Source organism: Gracilinanus agilis, chromosome 2, assembly GCF_016433145.1.
Source record: "Gracilinanus agilis isolate LMUSP501 chromosome 2, AgileGrace, whole genome shotgun sequence".
Taxonomy (NCBI): Eukaryota; Metazoa; Chordata; class Mammalia; order Didelphimorphia; family Didelphidae; genus Gracilinanus; species Gracilinanus agilis.
In genome coordinates this window covers 239,771,907-239,793,442 of record NC_058131.1, presented here as the reverse complement: position 1 = coordinate 239,793,442, position 21,536 = coordinate 239,771,907, and the positions used below count along the sequence as shown (strand labels likewise).

Sequence of the window (21,536 nt, the reverse complement as noted above, 5' to 3'; positions counted from 1 at the left end):
GGAAATACCAAGAAGTCCCTAGCACTACCATACCCCCCTCAAAAATTATTTTCTGAAGATGATAGGAACAGGAGAGTAGAAGCAACTTATCAAGGAGACCCCAGGCCTAAGGGAGGATGAGCAGGATGGTATGATGGTACTGCCTTGTAAGGAACTAAATACAGTCTGATTCCTAACCCTTCAAACTTCAAATTCCTAATCCTTTAAACCATTTTTGTGGTACCTTTTCTAATCAGAGACTCAGTGTATGTTGGGAGGGAGGAATAATAAATAACAAAATCAGAGTAGGAATAGGCTTGTAAAAATCTATATTTCTGGGGCAGCTGGGTAGCTCAGTGGAGTGAGAGTCAGGCCTAGAGACAGGAGGTCCTAGGTTCAAACCCGGCCTCAGCCACTTCCCAGCTGTGTGACCCTGGGCAAGTCACTTGACCCCCATTGCCCACCCTTACCACTCTTCCACCTATGAGACAATACACCGAAGTTAAGGGTCTAAAAAAAAAATCTATATTCCTTTTCTGGGTAGTTTTGTTTATGTTTTGTTTATTTTTAAATACCCAATATATGTAATAATTTTTAACATATGTTTTCCAAAATTATAAAATCCAAATTGTTTCCCTTTCTCCCTTCTCTCCCCCTCCTAGAGATGGTAAGCAATTTGATCTGGATTATGCATATATTATTATGCAAAACATACTTCCATATTGATCATTGTTGTAAGCGTGTGCTCCTATAAAACCAAAACCTTTTCTAAGTATTTTTAAAAAGAATTTATGTCAGTGGAGTGAGAGTCAGGCCTAGAGACAGGAGGTCCTAGGTTCAAACCCGGCCTCAGCCACTTCCCAGCTGTGTGACCCTGGGCAAGTCACTTGACCCCCATTGCCCACCCTTACCAATCTTCCACCTATGAGACAATACACCGAAGTACAAGGGTTTAAAAAAAAAAAAAAGAATTTATGGTTTCAGAATTTTAAAAACATTTTCATAGAAATATGCTGATATTTTATAGCCATGAGACATGATCTTAGATTCTAACCTAGGGGCTTCTGCAACATTTCCTTGCCCTATGCCTCAGTCTTCCGTTTTGTCAAAAGGTAGTAATGCCAAAAAACAAAACAAAAAAAAGGTAATAATTCTTGTAGTTTACATATCAAAGAATTGGAAAAGTACTGAGAGCTCCTTTTTATCCAGTCTCTGCTCTTTATAGGAGATGTAGGTATATTAAATTCTCTGGTTCTTTAGTGGCAGAGCTCCAACTGAAGCCTCCTGACTTTAAGCTAGTAGTAGCCTTTCTACTGGGGTAGTGCTCCCATCTGCCTCCTAAAGATATTTTTACTTCAGCATTTCAGTGGATCTCTGAGCCCATTGATGTTTATGCTCCCTCCTTTGGTACAGATCATGATCCACCCATGTTCTCTTGCCCTTTGTAGTTTTTGTTCCTACATGTCCAGAAATCTTCCATAGAGGGTTTTTTGATGTTTTATGAGTACCAGTGTAGCACTCAAAATGTCTGGTAACCCTCATTCTCTATTTGAAATATCTTTTTTCCAATTCTACTTTTACCAAATGAGATCTCTTAATGCCATTTCTTTAATACAATATTTCCTTGGAATTTGCTATAACCCATTCTGCATTTCTCTGTTGTCCTTTGGTTCATCCATACTTTTGGTTCTTCAGAGATTATGATGTTCCCTGATTTATAGCCATAATATATCAACAATAGAATGATGATGTCAAATGATTTGGTGGAGGGGATGTTGGGAAACAGTTTGGGATCTATTAAAATGTTATACAATTTTCCAGGCTCAATCCACCCTGTTTATGGATCCAGTTATCCAGTTCATGTACATAAATTTATGTACATTTATTCATTTAAATAACTATTGTAGGTAGAAATAAGTATGTTGTGTATAATAATGTCATCTCTCTGGAGAAATGTATTAAATAAATGCAAAATATAATAATATGTTATAGGGTAGTGGAATTTAGGTTTTCTTTCAGTTCTGTGTTTAATGGTCTCTTGCATTGTCATTATTATTTATTCTGTTTTAAGATCCCATTCAGCTGTTATTTTATGTTCTAAGATTCCTTTTAGATCTGTTATTCTGCAGTCCTATCAACACAATTGTGTTGAAGTGTTTTAAGGATCTTCCCATCACTAATATTCTGTGTTCTCTAAGGTCTCTATATTCTGACATAGTTTTGTGGGTATATCACTATTAAAGTTATAAAGCAGATAATTGAAAGCACTAGTCCAAATGCTGTTTAGATGGGTAGAGTTCTTAAGCTAGATTTCTTGATTCTTTGGTTATGGGTTCTATAAAATTAACAGGTAGATAAGTGACTTGGTATTCCACAAATACTCCACAAAACCCTGATTTCCCTTTTTGTTCATCCTTGGAGCTTTGTATTTATAGAATGCACGAATGCAGCAAATATAAAGAAATGAATAAAATAAAGAAATGAATCAATCATCATGCATTTATTCAGTGCTTCTTGTCTTGCTGTCACTGTGAGAGGTGCTGGGGAAACAGACAAAACAAAACAGCTCCTGCCTGCCCTCCAGCTCACAGTCTATTAAAGAAGCACATTTGTTAGTGAAACCCCTTAGACAAAAATAAACTCAACTATTGAAATAGTAAAATTTATAGGAATACGGATGCCATCAGGCTTCCTGGAGTGAGATTTAAATGTTCTTCAGTTTGGGGTGTCAGTCTAACAGACTAAATATTTTTCCATGAGTATCTTACACTTCTCTGTGCTGCTCAAGTGCTACCCCAAACAGAGACTTCTGGTTTCCAATAAAGCAATATTTAATTACAAGAAAAGAGCCTCTCTTCCCTCTACTGAAGCAAGTTGCTATTTGAAATGACCTTTTTGCCCAAAGCAGGCAAACGGGAAGTTATTTAATCAGCAATGGCAACATTTCATCTTGGCAAACAGCTCCTTGTTTCCATCCAGAGCTGAGTATAAGTTCCAATCCTAAAACTGAGTTGCCTTGTTTGCCAATTTCAAATGGCAACAGAAGTTCTTTTTAACATCTAAGATATGTAGTGATTGAAACCTTGAAACCTCTTTAGAAATATAGCAACAGCCATCAACACCTCCTTTAAAGTTGATGTTTCATCCAATGGAAATAAATCGAATTTCTGTAAGCGAGTGTATACCTCCTATAAAAATTTAGATAGCCTCTTTTTCCATGTTTGATGCATATAAAACCTCAGTCATCTATTAAAGTCCTCCTCTGTTACCCCATTGTACCATAGAGGATACTTCTAGATTCTTGAAGCCTGTACCAGGAGTATAAATTATAGCAAGACCCATGAAAATGGAAAGTCTTTGAGTCTATCTCATGCTTTAAGGTCCAACTCAGATGTTTACTTTTTAAATTCTTCCCTTATCCTACACCCCTACTCCCAGCACACCGCTGAATTGAATATAACCTTTTGGACCTCATATTTCTCATTTTACCTTTTCTAGATCTTTCTTGTACTTATTTTACTATCCCTTATAGGATATTTGTCTTTTGTCTTATTAGGTTGTGAGCTACTCAAAAGTAGGGTCTGTGTTTTCCCTACATGAATTGTTAAAGTATGCCTCCCTCATCTTATATGTGTGAATTATTGTTTTGAATCCAAGTAAAATATTTTGTATGTATCTATTTTAGATTTTATCATCAGCTCATTATTCTAGCCCATCCAGATCATTAGCGATCCTGAAGCTGTCATTTGACATATCATCCAACCTTCTAATTTTGTGTCAACTGTAAATTTGATAGGTATATATGATCTTATATCCAAGTAGTTGATAAAATGTGTACTGGGCCATGGACAGATTCTTGGGATGCACTATTATCAGTCTTCCTCTAAGATAGGAGTTCTTAACCTTTTTTGTGTCCTGGACCCATTTGTCAGACTGGTGAATCTTTGGACCCCTTCTTGGATTGCAGTTTTTAAAGGTGTAAAATAAGATGAGATTACAAAGAAAATGAATTTTTTTCTAATACTTTTTTAAATTTCAAATATTTTCCCATGGTTACATGATTCATGTTCTTTTCCTCCCCCCCTCCCTATAGCTGATATGCAATTCCACTGGGTTTTACATGTATCATTGATCAAGACCTATTTCCATATTATTGATAGTTGCACTAGGGTGATTATTTAGTGTCTACATCTCCAATAATATAAGGGAAATGAATTTTAAAAAACACAACAATTTTTTTGAATTACAGTAATAAAAATATTTTTCAAACCAGGTTCACAGATCCCAGGTAAAGGGATACTTGCTTTAAGGAGATATTATCTCTTTAATGTCTAGTTTTTCAAGTTCCAAATCCAGCTAAGTATACTATATCTGGCTCATGCCTTTCCACCATCTTGTCCACAGGAATTGACTTTGTCAGATGCTTTATAGAAATCTAGATACTTACTACTGTGTGCATAGCTTTTTCCTGATCTGCTGCTTAGTATGCTTGTCATAAAAAGGAATAAAGTTATTATGGCACAATCAGTTCTTAATGAAAATAGAAAGCATTTTTGTGGTCTTTGAACCTCATTTTTAGCCATCACTTTTATACCTTACCTGGCCAAGCACTCATAGTACTCATAAGCCATCTCTCTAATTATGTACTATTCTGAATAGTTTTGCCAGGAATCTAAGTTGAGTTTACTGGCTTGTCATTTGTAGACTTCTTCCTCCTCCCATTTTTGGAAATTGGGACATTTACCCCTCTCTTGCCTTTTACCTTCTCTCCTGTTCTCTGTGTTCTTTCAGAGATCCTCATAGTAGCTCAATATTCACTTCCCCAGCTCAGTATGCAATGCACTATGACAACTGAAAGAGTAAATGGGCTCTTACGCAGCACTGACAGTGTGGTGTCCATAACAAGGGAGATGATAGCCCACCCATAATCTTCCTGACAGTTTTTCAAACTGCAGATACTGTGTCATTCTGGGTTCCACATTGTAAAAAAGACATTGACAAGTCAGAGTTCTTCCACAGGAGGAGGATGACCATTACTATGAGATGTCCGAAAGCCAAGGTAAATACAGCAGGTGAAGGGCCTGTAAATGTGTAGCTTGGAGAGTAGACTTAAGGGGCTTATGATAGTTGTCTTCATGTCTCTCTTCCTCTTTATCACCCTATGCCATTGTATCCTCCAGAACCCCATAACAAACTAACTTTCATATTAGACTTCTTTTTTCTCAAATTTCTTTCCTTTTTTTTTTTCCTTTTGTACTCATGGGAAACTGACTTCCTTTCTGAAAACACTGTATCTCTTAATGTTCTCTCTTAGGTCCCTAGACAAATGAACAACTGGGAGGGATAGAAATACTCCTTGCTTTTCTCATTTTTCTCTTCCAGACCTCCTTCTGCCATCATCACACTCAGAATCTGCTACTCATTTGAGGTTCGTTCCATCCATCTTTATCACCCTATCCAAGGGCTGGTTGTTATTTTCTCTTATCCCCAGGGAGTTTAGCACCATTCTTCTTCCCCATCCCAACCCTTTATACCTCAGGACTTCAGAATATATGCCAGTGTCCCTTCACACACACTCCAGCCTTCACCTAACCAAAGCCACATACAGGAATAGACACACCCTTAATTTTACTATCATCCATAAATATTCACTCTATGAAAATCATCATTCTGTGATCAGTACTTTGAAATTCCTCTCTGGTCATAATCCTTTCATCTTTCCCTCTTCCTCTTTCCTCCTAAACTTATTCATTGTAAACTCTGGTCATTCCTTCCCCTTCCATCTGTTTTCCCAGTCTACTCTGACTTCATTTACCTTTCCTTGCAATTTTGACCCTATCTTTATATTCCTAGCATCTGTCTAGCATAGTGCCTTACAAAATAATAGATTATTCTAAGTCCCTCTTAACTAGTTCAGAGAGGTGCCTCACTAGAGGGTTGGGCTCCCAAGAAGCACGTATTTTTTGGTCACAGAAATTAAACAACTTACAACTGAGGCATGGAAAGACTGTAAACTATGCTGATAGACAGAGGACCCTGCTGGGTAAAATAACATATCCCAGAAGTATTGAAGTGTAAACAACTTTGGTACCTGTGAAAATATGGAGAAATGTGTGTTTTCAACCAGAGCTCCTTTTTGACCCCAAGCCCTCTGGTGAAAATCACATTGTCGTGTTGGCTGACAGAACCAGTCTCCAGGCAGATTGTAGCATTTTGCTGGCCTTAATAACTTGATAAACTGTAAGTGTGACCTTTTTGTCCAAAACAAGTCAGTCTAGGACAGGTCAGATCCCTTTGGAGTATCATGTTCACTTTTTGGCACTGTATTTTCAGAGGAACTGCTTGTCAGTACAAATAGGAGCCTTCCAGAGGAGAGTGACCATGAAAGCAAAGAGCCTTCAACTAGGTCAGTTGAAGGAACTATAGATATTTTATGTGGAGATAAGAAAATTGGGCTGGGGCAAGGAGGGGAACATTACTTGTCTTCAGCTTTTTCTCAAAGAGCTATTATAAAGAAGAATCAAGTTTGAACATAAGAGGAAACTTTCTAACAGTCAGAGTTGTCTTCCAGTTGAATGAGCTTCCTCTCTATCACTAGAAGTCTTTAAGCAGAGGCTATATATATGCATGGTTTGGGGGGATTTTGTGGAGGGAGGATTCATGACAGTCAGGGCTTAGATAAACTAGATAGCTTCTGAGTTGTCTTCCAAATCAAATAACTAGAAGTTCTTTGCACTTGGTAAAAAATCATATAATGTGTGAAACCAGGTGGATGGAAGATCATGTATAGCTGGCTGCTTGTGTTATATTTTATTTTGCTTTGACCCTGTTCTGTGATTTCATTACTGTGGAGGATTCTTGGTGTATAAATTCCTTCACCAATACAGATTAATAATTCATCAGTAACTAAGACTTAGGGAGCTGTCTGGGGCCACTTAGAGGTTAACTGGCTTGTGCTGTGTCAGAATTAGCACTGGAGTATGGATGTTCCTAAGTCCATTCCTCTGTTGACCCCCACACTGCTTCTCTGATGGATGCAATGTTCACATTATGTTTAGGGATGGTCTGTCAAGAGACCCAAAAGCATGTTTCATTTGCTCTTATTTTGGATTCTATGCTTTGACACCACTATCCCCTGTGTAACAACAAATTCAGTGGATGTTTATCAAGTACCTACTATGTCTAGTACCCTGCGCTTGGTATTGATAATAGACAGGAAAAAAAAGATAGGCTATGAAGTGGACCTTAAAAGAGCTTACAATCTAAGTAATGAATCATTGTGATTCAAGGGAAAGTGAACTAAGTTCATTGCAGAAGCCCAGACCGAATGCTATTAGAAATTTGAAGGGGCTGTGTCACTTTTCTTGGAGTGCCAAAGAAAGCTTCATAGGGAACAATGGGACCTGAATGGCCCTTTAAAAAAAAAAGTTAGTTGCAACAGATAGAATCTATTTCCCTCATGGGGTCGGAGGGTAGGAAAGTGTATAGTGATGGATGAGGGCAAGAAAAGGAATGACAAGTGATAGTGCAAATTACCTGGACATAGGGCATGAAGAGAATTTGTTTGTGACTAGACTTGACAGATTGCAGGAGACCATCAGTGCCAAAATCAGTAGTTTATTTTTTTTGGTAAGCAATGGAGAACTAACAAAAGAATATAGTTAGAATAGTGACCTGACCTTAGCAGGGTAGAGGACACACCTTGGAGAGGGGATAGATTGATTGAAATAAATTACTGACATGGTGCAGCTAGATGGCACAGTGGATAGAGTGCTGGGCCTGGAGACAGGAGGTCCTGGGTTCAAATATGACTTTCAGATACTTCCTAGCTGTGTGATCCTGGGTAAGTCACTTAATTCTAATTGCTTAGACCTTGCTGTTCTTCTGTCTTAGAGTTGTTACTAAGACAGAAAATAAGGTTTTAAAAAAAGAATATAAAAATAAAATAAATTACTGACCAGTAGGTTAGTTTATTATATACAATTAGCTATCATTTCTAAGTTCTCTTGAAAAACTGTACTGGGAATATCTCTTACTAATTCTTGTATTAGTAATATTTAAAATACTTGTGATTTTAGTTGTATGGAATATTCCCCCTGCTCATTAGACAGTTTTGTGAGTTTCTATAACCAAAATACTTTTTCAGCTAATGGCACGTGATATGATAATAAGTCTCTCTGTACTTCTTAACTGAGCTATTCCTTAGACAGCAGTCCATTGTATATCCAGTGTGTCCCATTTGGTTGAAACTGCCAAAGTTCACATTCAAATAGCATTGCCTTCGAGAGAGACTCTAGGTCACCCTTAGGTCATAATGCAGGTTTTAATAGAGAAATAATAGCATTTATACAGTGTTAGGGAAAGAACTTAAATCACCACACTTTGGTATCTGAGGTAGTACTAACATTTGTGTCTTACAGAAAAGGAAATTGAAACTCTGAGGTCTGATGACATGCTTGAGATTATACTTTGTTTTGTCTTTAGATTGATGGTCCCATCCATGTAGACACTCTCTCAACCACTGCAGATTGCAACCAGTCTAAGCTTCCTCATTCTGCATAACCCTTATCTATGTCCTTCCATATATCCTCAATAGAAGATCTGTCCAATGTCCTGGATGCCTTCCCCTGATTTTAATACTTCATAGAATTATAGATTTGGAACTAAAAGGAACTTAAAAGGTCACTTGGTCCAACCATCTCATTTTACAGATGAGGAAATTAAGAACCAAAGAGATGAAGGGACTTGCCCATGGTTTTCCAGTTAGTAAGTGATAGAGGTGGATTGGAACTCAGATTCTTTCTGCTGCACACTTCTAGTGTAGTATTTGGCCTGTCCATCTTTTTAGTCACTCACCCTATAGTGTACCTGAAGCCATATGGCAAAGTCAGAACTTGGTTCCAGGTTTTCTTTATATTATACCAAACTACCCCTAATATAGTCCTAATGCTGTAGGAAGAGATAACATTCTTTCTGGAAATTTAATGGTGACAAGGTCAAATAGTAAAAACCATAAAACTATTAATCTAATGTTAGTTGGAAACAATCTAATGGTCTCTGAAATCATACTGTTATTTCTAATTCTGCAAAGAATTATAAGCTAGGCAACTGGTCTTTTGTGGTAGAAGATAATTTTTAACATTACTCTTTTCTTGGTCAGATGATAACATCCTGTGACTTCATTATCTTCTGCTTTGCATTTTAGAATAGATTCCAAATCTGATTGGAGAAGAAATTTCTTCAGGTTTCTTTGAAGAGCCCTTTCTGTATTATTGAAGAATAGTAAATCATTTATTTTTCTATTATATTTCTATCTGACTACCCACTTTGGAAACTGGACATATTTAGAGCAGGAGTAGTGAGAAATGTCACTGATATATTTGTCATCTAAAATCATGATTCTGTAGTTACAAATACTCACCAGAGAGCTATGAGTTATGTGATATTTGTCAATCTGTCAGGAAGGACATCCAGTCCTTCAGTTAATTGTCCCTTTATTGCAAGATGAGTGAAAAATAACAGGACAAATCCATAAATACACCAACCTCCATTTATATAGTGGTTTTAAAGTTTTTTGCTTTATTGAACTAAACAAAAATAGAGAATAGAAACTTTGCCTCAATCAGCATTTATCTCCAAAGTTCATATAGCAGTCTTTCTGTTCACCAATCTTAGTAATGGAGAGAGAGAGTACCCTCAACTGGAATACAATAGAAAAGCACTTATTGGGGCAGCTAAGTGATTTAGTGGATGGAATGCCAGGCTTGGAGTCAGGGTGGGTGGGGTGTCCTGTGTTCAAATGTGACCTCAGACACTTCTCTTAGCTGTGTAATCCTGGACACATCACTTAACTCAAATTGTCTAGTCCTTGCTACTCTTCTGCCTTAGAACCAATATTTAGTATTGATTCTGAGACAGAAAGTAAGGGTTTTAAAGCAAAAGATAGAAAGAAAAAAGAAAGGCACTTAAAAGCATTTCTCTGTGCCAAGCACTGTGGCTACAAATAGAAAATTGAGACAAATCATCACATAGCTTATATTCTCATAGCATTTGTGGTCTACAGAGCAGTTTATATGCATTACCTTGTTTGGTCCTCACAGTCATCCTTATGAGTTTTGGTGGTAAGGGGAAGGAAGAAGTATTATTCTTAATTTACAGACAATGGAAACAAGCTCAGAAATGTGATACAATGACATGCAGATTCGAACTGAGATCCATGTCGATTTTAAAGGATCAAAAGATTTCAGAGTTGGAAGGGATCTTAGTAGCCCTCTTCTATCTCCTCCACCCTGCCCTGATTTTATGCATAAAGAAACTTAGTTTCAGAAGGGCTATGTAATTTGTCCAAGTTCACACACTTTTCCCTCTTACCACATATCTCAGTCAACAGGAGTCTTGAGAGGTGTGATTATATACTTCAGCAGGCCCATATCTTGTTGGTGCCATTTTGACAAGGAGTAAACTCTTTAGGAGGTGCCACCATGCTAAGTTCTTCAATATTTCCATCTGGATATTTTAATCAGCAATAGTGCTTTTGTGGTGGCCTGAAATTGAGTAATTCACTGTCCAAACAAGAGGTGCAATGTATGCTGTGGGCTATAACTGAGAATTCCTGGGGACAAAATTCCTAATAGCTCAAATCAAAATTTGAAATTCTTTTAAGTTGAAAGTGCATTATAACAAGATATCTAATGCATAATATATTGCCACAGACTTAAAGGGTAAGTCCATTATGTCCAAGTGTAAGGGGGGAAATCCTGTAAAGTTAAAAATAATAGTAAATTGTAATAAGAAAACTCAAGAACATAGACTCTATATTTTTTAACTTGATTAGAAAAATCCAGCTTTTCATGTTCAGCTCATTTGAGATTTAAAGTTACTTTGTTCATGAGAAGCAGTCATCATGACAAGTAGTAAAAGATCTAACATTAAATTTACAAAATTTTTTATTGCTGTTTTCTGCTTTTATACTTTCTCAACATATCCTTCTGCTCTCCCTCACCCAGAGAGCTATCCCTTATAATAAAAGAGAGACAGAGATGGAGAGAGAACGCTTTTCAGCAAAACTTAACACATAAAGTCTGACAGTACACACAGCATTCCATCTCCTTTGACCCCTCCCTCATTTTCATATATCTTCTTTAGACCCAAGCTTGGTCATTACCATTAAAAAAAATTCTGTTTAGGGGAGCTTTTTATTTTGCTTTTGTTCTTTTGATTTACATTGTTGCAGGCATTGTGCATATCCTTTTCCTACACTTTGTATTTATATAGCACTTTAAGATTTTCTAAGCACTTTACAAATATTATTTCATTTGATCTTCACAGCAACCCTGGGAGGTAGGTACTATTATTATTCCTCTTTTACAGATGGAGAAACTGATTCAGATAGCAGTTATGTGAGTTGCCCAGGTGACATTGCTTTTATGTGTCTAATGCCAGTCCTCTTGCTCTGGCCTTTGTGCCACCTAGCTACCTATTCAGTATTCTTCATATTTATCATTTCTTAAGGTAAAGTAATTTTCCAGCCTATTTATATGCCACAGTTTGGTTAGTCATTCCCCAATCAATTAGAATTTGCTTTGTTTCCAGTTCTTTGCTACCACACAAAGTGCTGCTATAAATATTTTGGTATGTATATGGAACCTGCCTGTCTATCTTTGACCTCTTTGGGGCATTTATCTGTCAGAATTAAGTTAACTAAAATTCTGAAATCCAGAACGTTACCTGTTCTCAAATATCCAGGTAAGGATGAAGGCAGCATTTTATTCCAATAACTTGAGAAAATCTTGAATGTTATTTTTGTAGTTATTAGGACTATACATACATAAATACACACATACACACATATGTGTATGTATATATATATATACACATATATATGTGTGTATATATATATACGCACATATATATATGTTGACTACTGTCAACTTCCCTTAGACACACTAGAAAAATGAAATAGCTTGGTCAAGAAAAAATTGATTATTTCACTTTGTTTCAACGTATTAAATATGTATGTCTTAAAAGAAAAAAAAAAGTCCTGATTTGTCCAACTAGGCTTTTAAAATCCCTACACTAGGACTGTCAAATTGAGAACAGAGTTTTAGGTAATTTAATTCTGGCAGAAATTTTAAGAGCACCACATCCCCAGTTCCTTTGGGAAGGCATTCTGGGTTTCTCTGACTATTGGTGTCATCCCTATTTTTACATTCTTCAGCTTTGTAAAGTACCTGGCTTTACTGATTACTGTGTATGAAACTGCTAACAACACGAATCACAGAATTGGAAAAGACTTCATTGGCCATTGGGACCAGCCCATACTGGAAAAGAATCCCCATTATAACATCCTTGACTAGTGGCTGTTTAGCATCTGCTAGAAGACCTCCAACTAGATAGAAACTGCCCCCTTTCTAGTCAGCCCAACCTTCTTGTGCATAGCTCTGATTGTTAGACAATTTCTCTTTGACATTAAGCCCAAATTTGCTTTTTTGCAACTTCTATCTATTACTCCTGGTTATTCCCTAAGGGACCAGACAGAACAAATCTAATCCCTCTGTCACCTGACAGTCTTTAAAATACTTAAAGGTACCTATTATATTCCCCTGAATCTCCTGTTCTCCAGACTAAAAATCCCCATGTGAGGGAGCTACAGTCAAGGCAACCCTTTAGTTCATGAACATAGTGTTTCTCCGATGAACAAAAGGTGTCTTGTTCAGTTTTCTCATCTGAAAAATGAAGTTGGGTAGATTTAATGATTTCTAAGGCCCTTCAGGCTCTAATATTTTGTGTTCTTGTCCTGTTCCAATACTGACATTTTATGCCAGCCAGCCAAGCATCATCATTAAGAGCTTACTGTGTGCCAGACCCAGTGCTAACTAAACTTTAGCAATACAAAGAATGGCAGAAACACTGTCCTGTCTTTAAGGAATTCAGATTCTTTTTTTTTTTAATTGACTTTTTATTGATACCATAGATTTTCACACACTCCTAAATTTCTCCCAGGAGCTCTTCTTTTCCTCATTCCCAAAAAGCCATTATAAATAACAAAGAATATTTTTACAGGAAAAAAATGAGTAAAACCAATTAGTATACCAAAAAAGTATGAAAGTATAAGCAGTATTTCATACCAGGGAGTGGATGGAGATGTCTTCTCATATCTCTTCTTTAGGGGCTATGTTTGTTCTTCGTAATTCTGAACATTCACTTTCAGCTGTTTTGTGAGAGTTGTTCTTCCCATTTATACATTGTTGTAGTCATTGTGTATTCTTCATTGCATTAATTTATGTAAGTCTTTCCATGTTTCTCAGGGAGCATGTGTTCATCATATTAGTTATTTCTGACAACACAGCAATATTCCATCACGTTCATAAAGCACAGTTTGTTTAGTCATTCACTAATCAATAGGCATATCTGCTTTGTTTGCAGTTCTTTACTACAAAAGAAAGCACTATTATAAATATTTTGGTTTATGTGGGGACCTTTTTATCAATAACCTTTTTGGAGCATATTCCCAATAGTAGAATCCCTGGGTCAGAGGGTATGGACAGCTTATTTAATTTGCATAATTCTAAATTACTAGGAACTTATATTCTAATGAGGAAAACATCAGGTAAAAAACTATATATATATATATATATATACACACACACACAGAGCAGCTGGAAAGTAATCTCAAAGGAAGACATGAGGAGCCAGAGAAGGCCTCCTGCAGGTGAGATGAGCCGAGTTTTGAAGGAAACCAGAGAAGGTGGGAAGGCAGGGGTGAGGGAGAGCATTCCAGGAATGGGCCATAACCATTGCATAGACTCTTAATTGGAAGATGGAGTGTGTCAGGAATAATAAATAGGCTAGTGTATTTGGACTCTAGAGGGTGTGGAGGGGAATAGAGTATGAGAAAATTAGAAAGATAGAAAGAGCTTTAAATGCAGAACAGAAAATCTTATATTTGATTGGTGAAAGTAATAGGGAGCCATTGGAGTTTATTGAGCAGGGAGGTGACATGGTCAGATAAGGGCTTGAGGAAAATCACTTTGGCAGCNATATATATATATATATATATATATATATATATATATATATATATATACACACACACAGAGCAGCTGGAAAGTAATCTCAAAGGAAGACATGAGGAGCCAGAGAAGGCCTCCTGCAGGTGAGATGAGCTGAGTTTTGAAGGAAACCAGAGAAGGTGGGAAGGCAGGGGTGAGGGAGAGCATTCCAGGAATGGGCCATAACCATTGCATAGACTCTTAATTGGAAGATGGAGTGTGTCAGGAATAATAAATAGGCTAGTGTATTTGGACTCTAGAGGGTGTGGAGGGGAATAGAGTATGAGAAAATTAGAAAGATAGAAAGAGCTTTAAATGCAGAACAGAAAATCTTATATTTGATTGGTGAAAGTAATAGGGAGCCATTGGAGTTTATTGAGCAGGGAGGTGACATGGTCAGATAAGGGCTTGAGGAAAATCACTTTGGCAGCTGAGTGAAGGATATATTAGAGTAGGTTGAGGTGAGGCTAGGAGACTAATAATTAAAGCTATTGTGGGATACCCAGTTCAAGATGTCCCAAAGCCAGTTGGTAAAGTGGGACTGGAGATAAGAAGAGAAGCTCAGACTGGATGTAAATCATCTGCAGAAGGATGATCATTGAATCTCCTGAGGCTGATAAGAACATTAAAAGAAGTAGTATATAAAATATACTGAAGGATGAAGGTCTAGGACAGAGCTTTGGGGGGATACCCATGATTAATGGGGATAAGTCAGAAGAAGATTCGGCAAAAGGGACTGAGAAGGAATAGTCAGACAGGAGGAAAACAAAGAGAGTTAGTATCATGAAAACCTGGAGAGAAGATAGTAAATGAATGAATGAGTGAATGAAGTATTTATTGAAGTAAGACAATCCCTGCTCTCAAGCTCTCATTCTAATGAGGGGAACAATACATGGAAAGTTTCAACTGCTAGTCAAATGGAATAGTCCTTAGAATTTTATAGCAAAGCAAATGGTAATAACTCTTCTTTAATTTCATTTTCATTGGGGGAAAAATTTTACCTTCAGCTTCTGATTTTGAACTATTAGACAATTCCAAGGACTTTGATGGCAAAAATGTTGTTTTCTGAGACTTCAGTAGCTGCAGCTATCTGCAGTATCAGTCACCAGGCTGTATCTCCACAGGGGTTGCTTCCCAGGATGTTGACTATGGGCACTTGCCTGGAAGCATTGCTATTCCCACAGCTCTTGGGTTTAGGGTCCTAGAGACTGATTCCACTGGGATCTGAAGAGAGAGAGTAGTCAAGATAGTAGTGTTGGCGGAGATGGTTTAACCTGCCTTGTACATTCTGTCTCCTCTCAACTCAACTAGATTGGTTTGCCTACCCTATGAGTGGCCATTTGTTATCAACTAATGGATAACTGGCCCATTCTTCATTAGAGTTGCTTTCCCAAATGTTGATTATGTGCACTGGAATAGAAGCAGATCCTGTGGTCTGGGGGGGTGGGGGGGTAGGCTGCCCCTTTCAGAGTTTATGTGATTATCTGCGTGTTAGTGATAGTTGATCAAAATTTATAGCTGCTGGTGGTTGAGAGGCAGATTCTTTCTCCCCAATGATTTCTTCCTTCAATAATGTTTACTGGGGTTAAATTGGAAGTAGATCTAGTCATTTAGGAGGCACTTCTATTCTCATGGCTCTTAGTTTTAGGGCCCTGGACTGTCTTCATCAGGTTCCATGGGGAGATGTTGGTCAAAGTTGTGGCTTGACTTGCCAGGCATGTGCTGCCTCCTGTTTCTCAGCTGGGATATCTTGCTTCTTCAACTAATATCCAGGGAGAGATAGTGTTCTACAATTCCAAAGACTGCAGAGAAGTCAAGGATGAAGACTGAGGAAAATAAAGTAAGGGGGCATCAGGGAAAGTTTTATGGGGAGATGGTGCTGAGCTGACCCTCGAAAGAAGGTTCTTATGATTCTGCTGAGAAGTGATGAGGAAGAACAATAAACTTGGGTTTATTTTGTGTGTGTGTGTGTGTGTGTGTGTGTGTGTGTGTGTGTGTGTGTGTGTGTGTGTGTGTATAGAAACAGAAAATGTTCCTTTTCTGGCAGCAAGTAATCCAGTTTGGCTAGAACATACTGTGTTAAAGTGAATAATATGAAAAGACTAAAAAATTGGTTGGAGCCAGATTGGGGACAGTCTTAAATGCCAGGCTCAGGAGTTTGTATTTTATCTTATATGAAATTGGGAGTCAGTGAAGGTTTTTGACAAGGGAAGGTCATAATTGCTAAAGTAGAAATGACGCACACATTAGGAGTGTCATCAAACTCATTAGTGAGTAGGGAAAACCCATGCATAGTCAGAAATGCACCCTAGATTTGGGGTGAACAAATGGCAGACGAGATAGAGCAGTTCAGGTAGTATCCTTTGACATCTTGTACTGAAGTGGAAATTGACACAAGGGAGAGATGGGAGCTCCAAGTTCTGGATGCCTTTTATGAACTGCTGCAGAATGAAGTAAGAGGAACCAGGAAAACAGCACACACAGTGACTGCAGCAGTGTCAGTGAGAAGAACAACCATCCAAAAAAGCTCAGAGAAACAAACCTGGAACTGAAGGCCATGTATGATTGTAATAATGAAGCTTGACCCTGGGGAAGAGTTGGGAAAATGCACCTCTCTCCTTAATGACTATAAAATATTGCCTTTCCCATCAGACAGGGTTTGAATCTGCACTGCTTTTTTTCTTCCATTTTTGTTTCAAGAGATGGTTCTTTGGATAGGGAAGGTGAATAATTGTGGAGTAAAAACAAAAATATATCAATATAAGTTTTAAAAAAAATTTAAAGAAAGAGAGACCAATTATATTGAAGATCCAGGAAAAACATGACCAATAAGGAGAAAAAAAGGAGTTACGTAAAGAGATTTTGGGGACGAGGGCAGATGGGAAACACAGTGGATAGAGTGCCAAACCTGGAGTCGGGAAGACCTGGGTTCAAATCTAGCTTCAGACATTTCTTAGCTATGTGTGACCCTGAGCAAGTCACTTAACCCTGTTTGTCTAGAGTTGATATTAAAACAGAAAGTAAGGGTAAAAAAAAAATTAAAAATAAAGAGATGTTTGCTGTACAGGGAAATTCATGCTCTTAAAAAAGACACATGGAGAAAGGAGACAAAAAACTGGGAATTCAAAAAGGAAGCACATCCTGGTAAAGAATTGTGTCAGGAACCTAGAATGAGCAGAATGCCAGGGACAAGGAAAAAAAAAATCCGTATTCAGAGCATGAGGACCAAAACAGGGATAGGACCATTGTTGATAGGGAGAAAGGAAGGGAAGGAAAGAAGCATATATTAAGCATCTACTGTGTGCCAGACACTGTATTAAGATATGATCTTATTTAATCCTTACATTAACACTTGGGAAGGAAGTGTTATATTCTTTTTGTTTCCAAATTTTACAGATGAGAAAACTGAGGCAGACAGAGGTTAAGGGACTTGCCTAGGGTCACATAGCTAGTAAGTGTCTGAAGCTGGATTTGAACATGTTTTTCCAATTCCAGGTCCAGCATTTTACCTAGTACTTCTTATACCTAGCTGCTTCAAACATGTATAGATAGTATGAGTATATCAAATCAAAAAAGAATGTTCAGCTAATCAGTTCCTATTTTGTTTCTGTTTTTTCTTCCAGTAGGAGTGATCCTTAGACTGGGAAAGATAGAATGGTCAGCAGGGAGTGGAAACCCAAGAGAAGTGAGAGAATGGTCACTGACATCAGTGAATTCAAGGCTCCAGTTAACTTTGCCCTGGAGACCTGAAGGAACTGGCTAAGGTGATTGCAGAGCAATGTCAGCGTTCTTTAAAATGAAAGGTCATAGAGATCTGGGAGGCACTGTAGGAGTGCAAAGGGCAAATGTTCTAATTTTCAGATAAAGCCAACTAATGATTGGAGTCCACTTCTTTCTGGCAAAATCCTAGAACTTGTTATGTTAAGGGAGTGGTTTGTGGTTTGTGAGCTCTTAGAAAGGGCACTGGTGATCATTGGACAGGAGAGATTCTGAACTCCCCTCGTTTTCTTTTCTTTTTTTTTTTTTTAAACAAGGTAATGAGACCAGTAGATTAGGAGGATGCTGTTTAATGTTAGTATACTGAGACCTCAGCAAGGAGTTTGGCAATATGTTGTACTTTTTTTTTTTTTTTTTTATGTAAGAAGATGGAGATATGGCCCAGACTATCCTAGCCTGTATCTATCAGCCTAGAAGGACCAGAGTCCAAATACAGATTGAACCATATCATTCTTCACTTTATTTTCTCCATGAATTTCTCTCTAGAGTAAGAAATATGTGTTTTGTTTCACACCATAACAAACAGGGGAATATGTATTATATGATAATATATGTACAACTTATTACCTACATTCTTGGGGATAGGAGGGAGGAACAAGAATAAGACAGATTTTTGAACAGAGCTAGTGTGAGAATTTGTTTCTCTTGGGTAAGCATATTTATCATAATTTATTATATATAACAAATCAAATATATTATTGTTATGTTATATATTTAAAAAAATTTTTTAATGAGAGAGAAAAGGTTGAGAGGATATTCTATGCCCTGGTCAGGTCATGTCTATAATATCACTCAGTTCTGGGCCCCACATTCAGGAATACTTGAACATACATGTTCAAGAGAAGCTGACCTGGGTGCTGAGAGGACTTTGTATTTTGGTGCTTTAGCACAATGCCTGGCACACAGGTGTGCTTAATAAAAGCTTGCTGATCAATTGACTGAATGAATGTACTATAGAAGGATAAAAAGAAATAGCAACATTTGGTCTTGAGAATAGGATACTTAAAAGGTTGTCATGTTGAGAGTGATTAGGCTTGTTCTTTTTTATTTCAGAGGACTCACTCTTGCCCAAGGACCCAGAAGTCCTTATGGTGGGGGTCTAACCTGGCCTAACATGGCCTAACCATGCTTCACTTTTACTATTTACTCCCAACTCCCAGCCAGCCTCTCACTGGCTGCTTTGCCTTACCAGAGGTGCTTTTTCACCCCCTTCTCTCCCCCCCCCCCCCATATAATTAAATCAGTTCTGCCATTGTTCCTGGAAAGGGTGTGTCAGTCTAGTCCACTGTAGCTCTGTTATCCATTCCTGTAATTTTCCAAACCAAAATAACTCCCTGGCCATCTCTTCCCTGTCACAAACTCCCGGAGAGCCCAAACCCCAAATGTTAGCACAGTGCTTGACACATAAGCACCTAGTAAATTTTTTTTTTCATTTAATCAACTACAGGGAGGCAGATTTAAACTTCTTATAAAGGGAAATTTTCTAATTATCAGCATTATCCAAAAGTAAAATGAATTGCCTTGGCCAGCACTGTGTTTCCCTTCATTAGAGATCTTCAAGCAGATGGAAAGATAGAAGGAAAAGAAGTTATTTTAGAGGAGAATGTTAAAGTTTAAGATCATAGAGACAGACAAGTAGGGGTCATAGTATTTGAGGTGCTATCTTGCCCTATGAATGGCTCAGATAAAATTAGGATATTAATTTTGGGAGCTGAGAAAGTTAGTGAAGTTGGAAGCCAGAATTTTTTTGAGGGGATGTCAACTTATTTATCAAGTACCCAAGTACAACTGCAGAGGATGGGATAAAGAGGAAGAGAGCTTCCTGAAAGGAAGAATGACCAGGGCACTGCTAGATGCCTGCAACAAAGATATTTTACAATGAGAGACAGAATGGATAGAGGAGAAGATGGGAAGTGGTAGAGGCACAAAGGAAAGGTTCTCCAAGGGTCAGGAGAGAGCAGAAAATACTCCAACTCTTCCTCTTGGCCAGGAATATGAGAGGAGCAAAGAACACAGAAAAGCAGGGGATTCTGGGGTGAGCCAGATTTTCATGAATGCAAGAAGATGAAGAGAGTATGAGAAGACATCATAGGATAATACATTTAGGGTTCAAAGGGTCATCTGATGGGACACCTTCATTTTACAATTGAGGAAACGTGATCCAGAGTCATTAAGTGATTTGATCAAACTGACAAAGATGGTAGGTGGGAGAGTGGGGATTTGGACCCAAGAAAGTTAGCCATAAAATAGTGGGGGTAATATGGGGAACCAGGAAAACCAAATTATTATAATACTGTAAATAGAAAATAATAATAAAACGAAACTAGCTTCTCTGTATCTCCTTTTCATTGTAGAAGTGGGGAACTTTGGATGTGAAATGTATATACTTTCAGACATGGTTGATATCTTGGTTGATTTTGCTGAACTAGAGAGATTGAGAGAGAGAGAAGAATGTTTTGCAGATAGCATTTCAAATAGTAAACAAGCTTGAAGTTTTACTTAGCAAAACATTAAGACTTTTCTCTCTTACCACAGAGGACCGTAGGGACAAGTGTTCAAATTGCAGTCAAGCATCTGGGTCAGAAAGATCTTGGTGACTTAGTCCCTTGGTATCAAAATCACATGAAGTACTAACTGACCTCTCCTCCCAAGATTGGGGGTAGAGTGGGGAGAAAAAATGAGATTTCACCAGAAGATACACTATCTATGGAATGTGCCTTTGGGTCTGGGCCAGGCAGGTTCTGGAGTGGCAGAGTGATTCTGGGATAAGTGACTCTCATGTGGGTACTGTGGCTTTTGGGTTTGTTTGTTTTTGTTTTTTTTGGTGCCTTTGGATTAGAGTGGGGGAGTGCAGTGCTCTTTATTGAGCTTAGTAGCTCTGTTCTAGACCAATGGAAGGAAGGAAGATGTAGCCAAAGCAGAGTATCTGCACATGTTAATGTTGTCTTACAAGGCATCCTTTAATCCTGACAACACATAGCAGCTCTTTCAACTCTTGGCTCTAGTCCCTGCTTCCAATGGACCATATAATCTCAAAGAACCTTTCCAAGCTGAGTTTCTTTATGTGTTAAGTGGGAATGATAAAATGTAAGGAGCATCAGATTAGAAATCTGGATATTGGCATCTGAATCTCAGTTTTTCCATTATCTATTAAGAGTCATTTCACCCCTGTGGGCTTCAGTTTTCCCTTACTTTACTCAATGGTCCTTTAAGGTCTCATCCGGCTGTTCCCAGACTCTGAACTAGGCCTTTGAGATATGTGCCTTCTGTGGGGCAACTGGGTGGCTCAGTAGATTGAGAGTAGTGACAGGAGGTCCTAAGTTCAAATTTGACCTCAGACATTTCCTAGCTGTGTGACTCTAGGCAAGTCACTTAATTCCCATTGCCTAGCCCTTACCACTCTTCTGCCTTGGAAACAAATACACAGTATTCATTCTAAGACAGAAGGTAAGGGTTTAAAAAAATGAATGAATAAATAAAAAAGAAATGCATGCCTTCTGAACTTCATAGGGTAGTGGCAATGTTTAAATGAGATAACATAAATGGAAGCAATCTAAAAACTATAAAGAGATATGCAAATGAAAAATGTGTATAGTAATTATAGAATTTGAATTTTTCCTATCATTTAATTCTACTTGAAAATGAAGAAACGCTTCTATTTTGAAGAAATGTGGTGCTAGCAATGTTTTTCATGACCACATATGTATCTGTATTCAAGCAGGATTTGGG

General features: G+C 37.8%; 1 protein-coding gene across 1 annotated transcript in view; it reads left to right on the top strand.

Moving 5' to 3' along the window:
• The window catches only part of STK4 (serine/threonine kinase 4), a 105,290-nt gene that overhangs the window by 56,591 nt on the left and 27,163 nt on the right, over nucleotides 1-21,536 (top strand). The gene's annotated exons all lie outside the window — the stretch shown is intronic.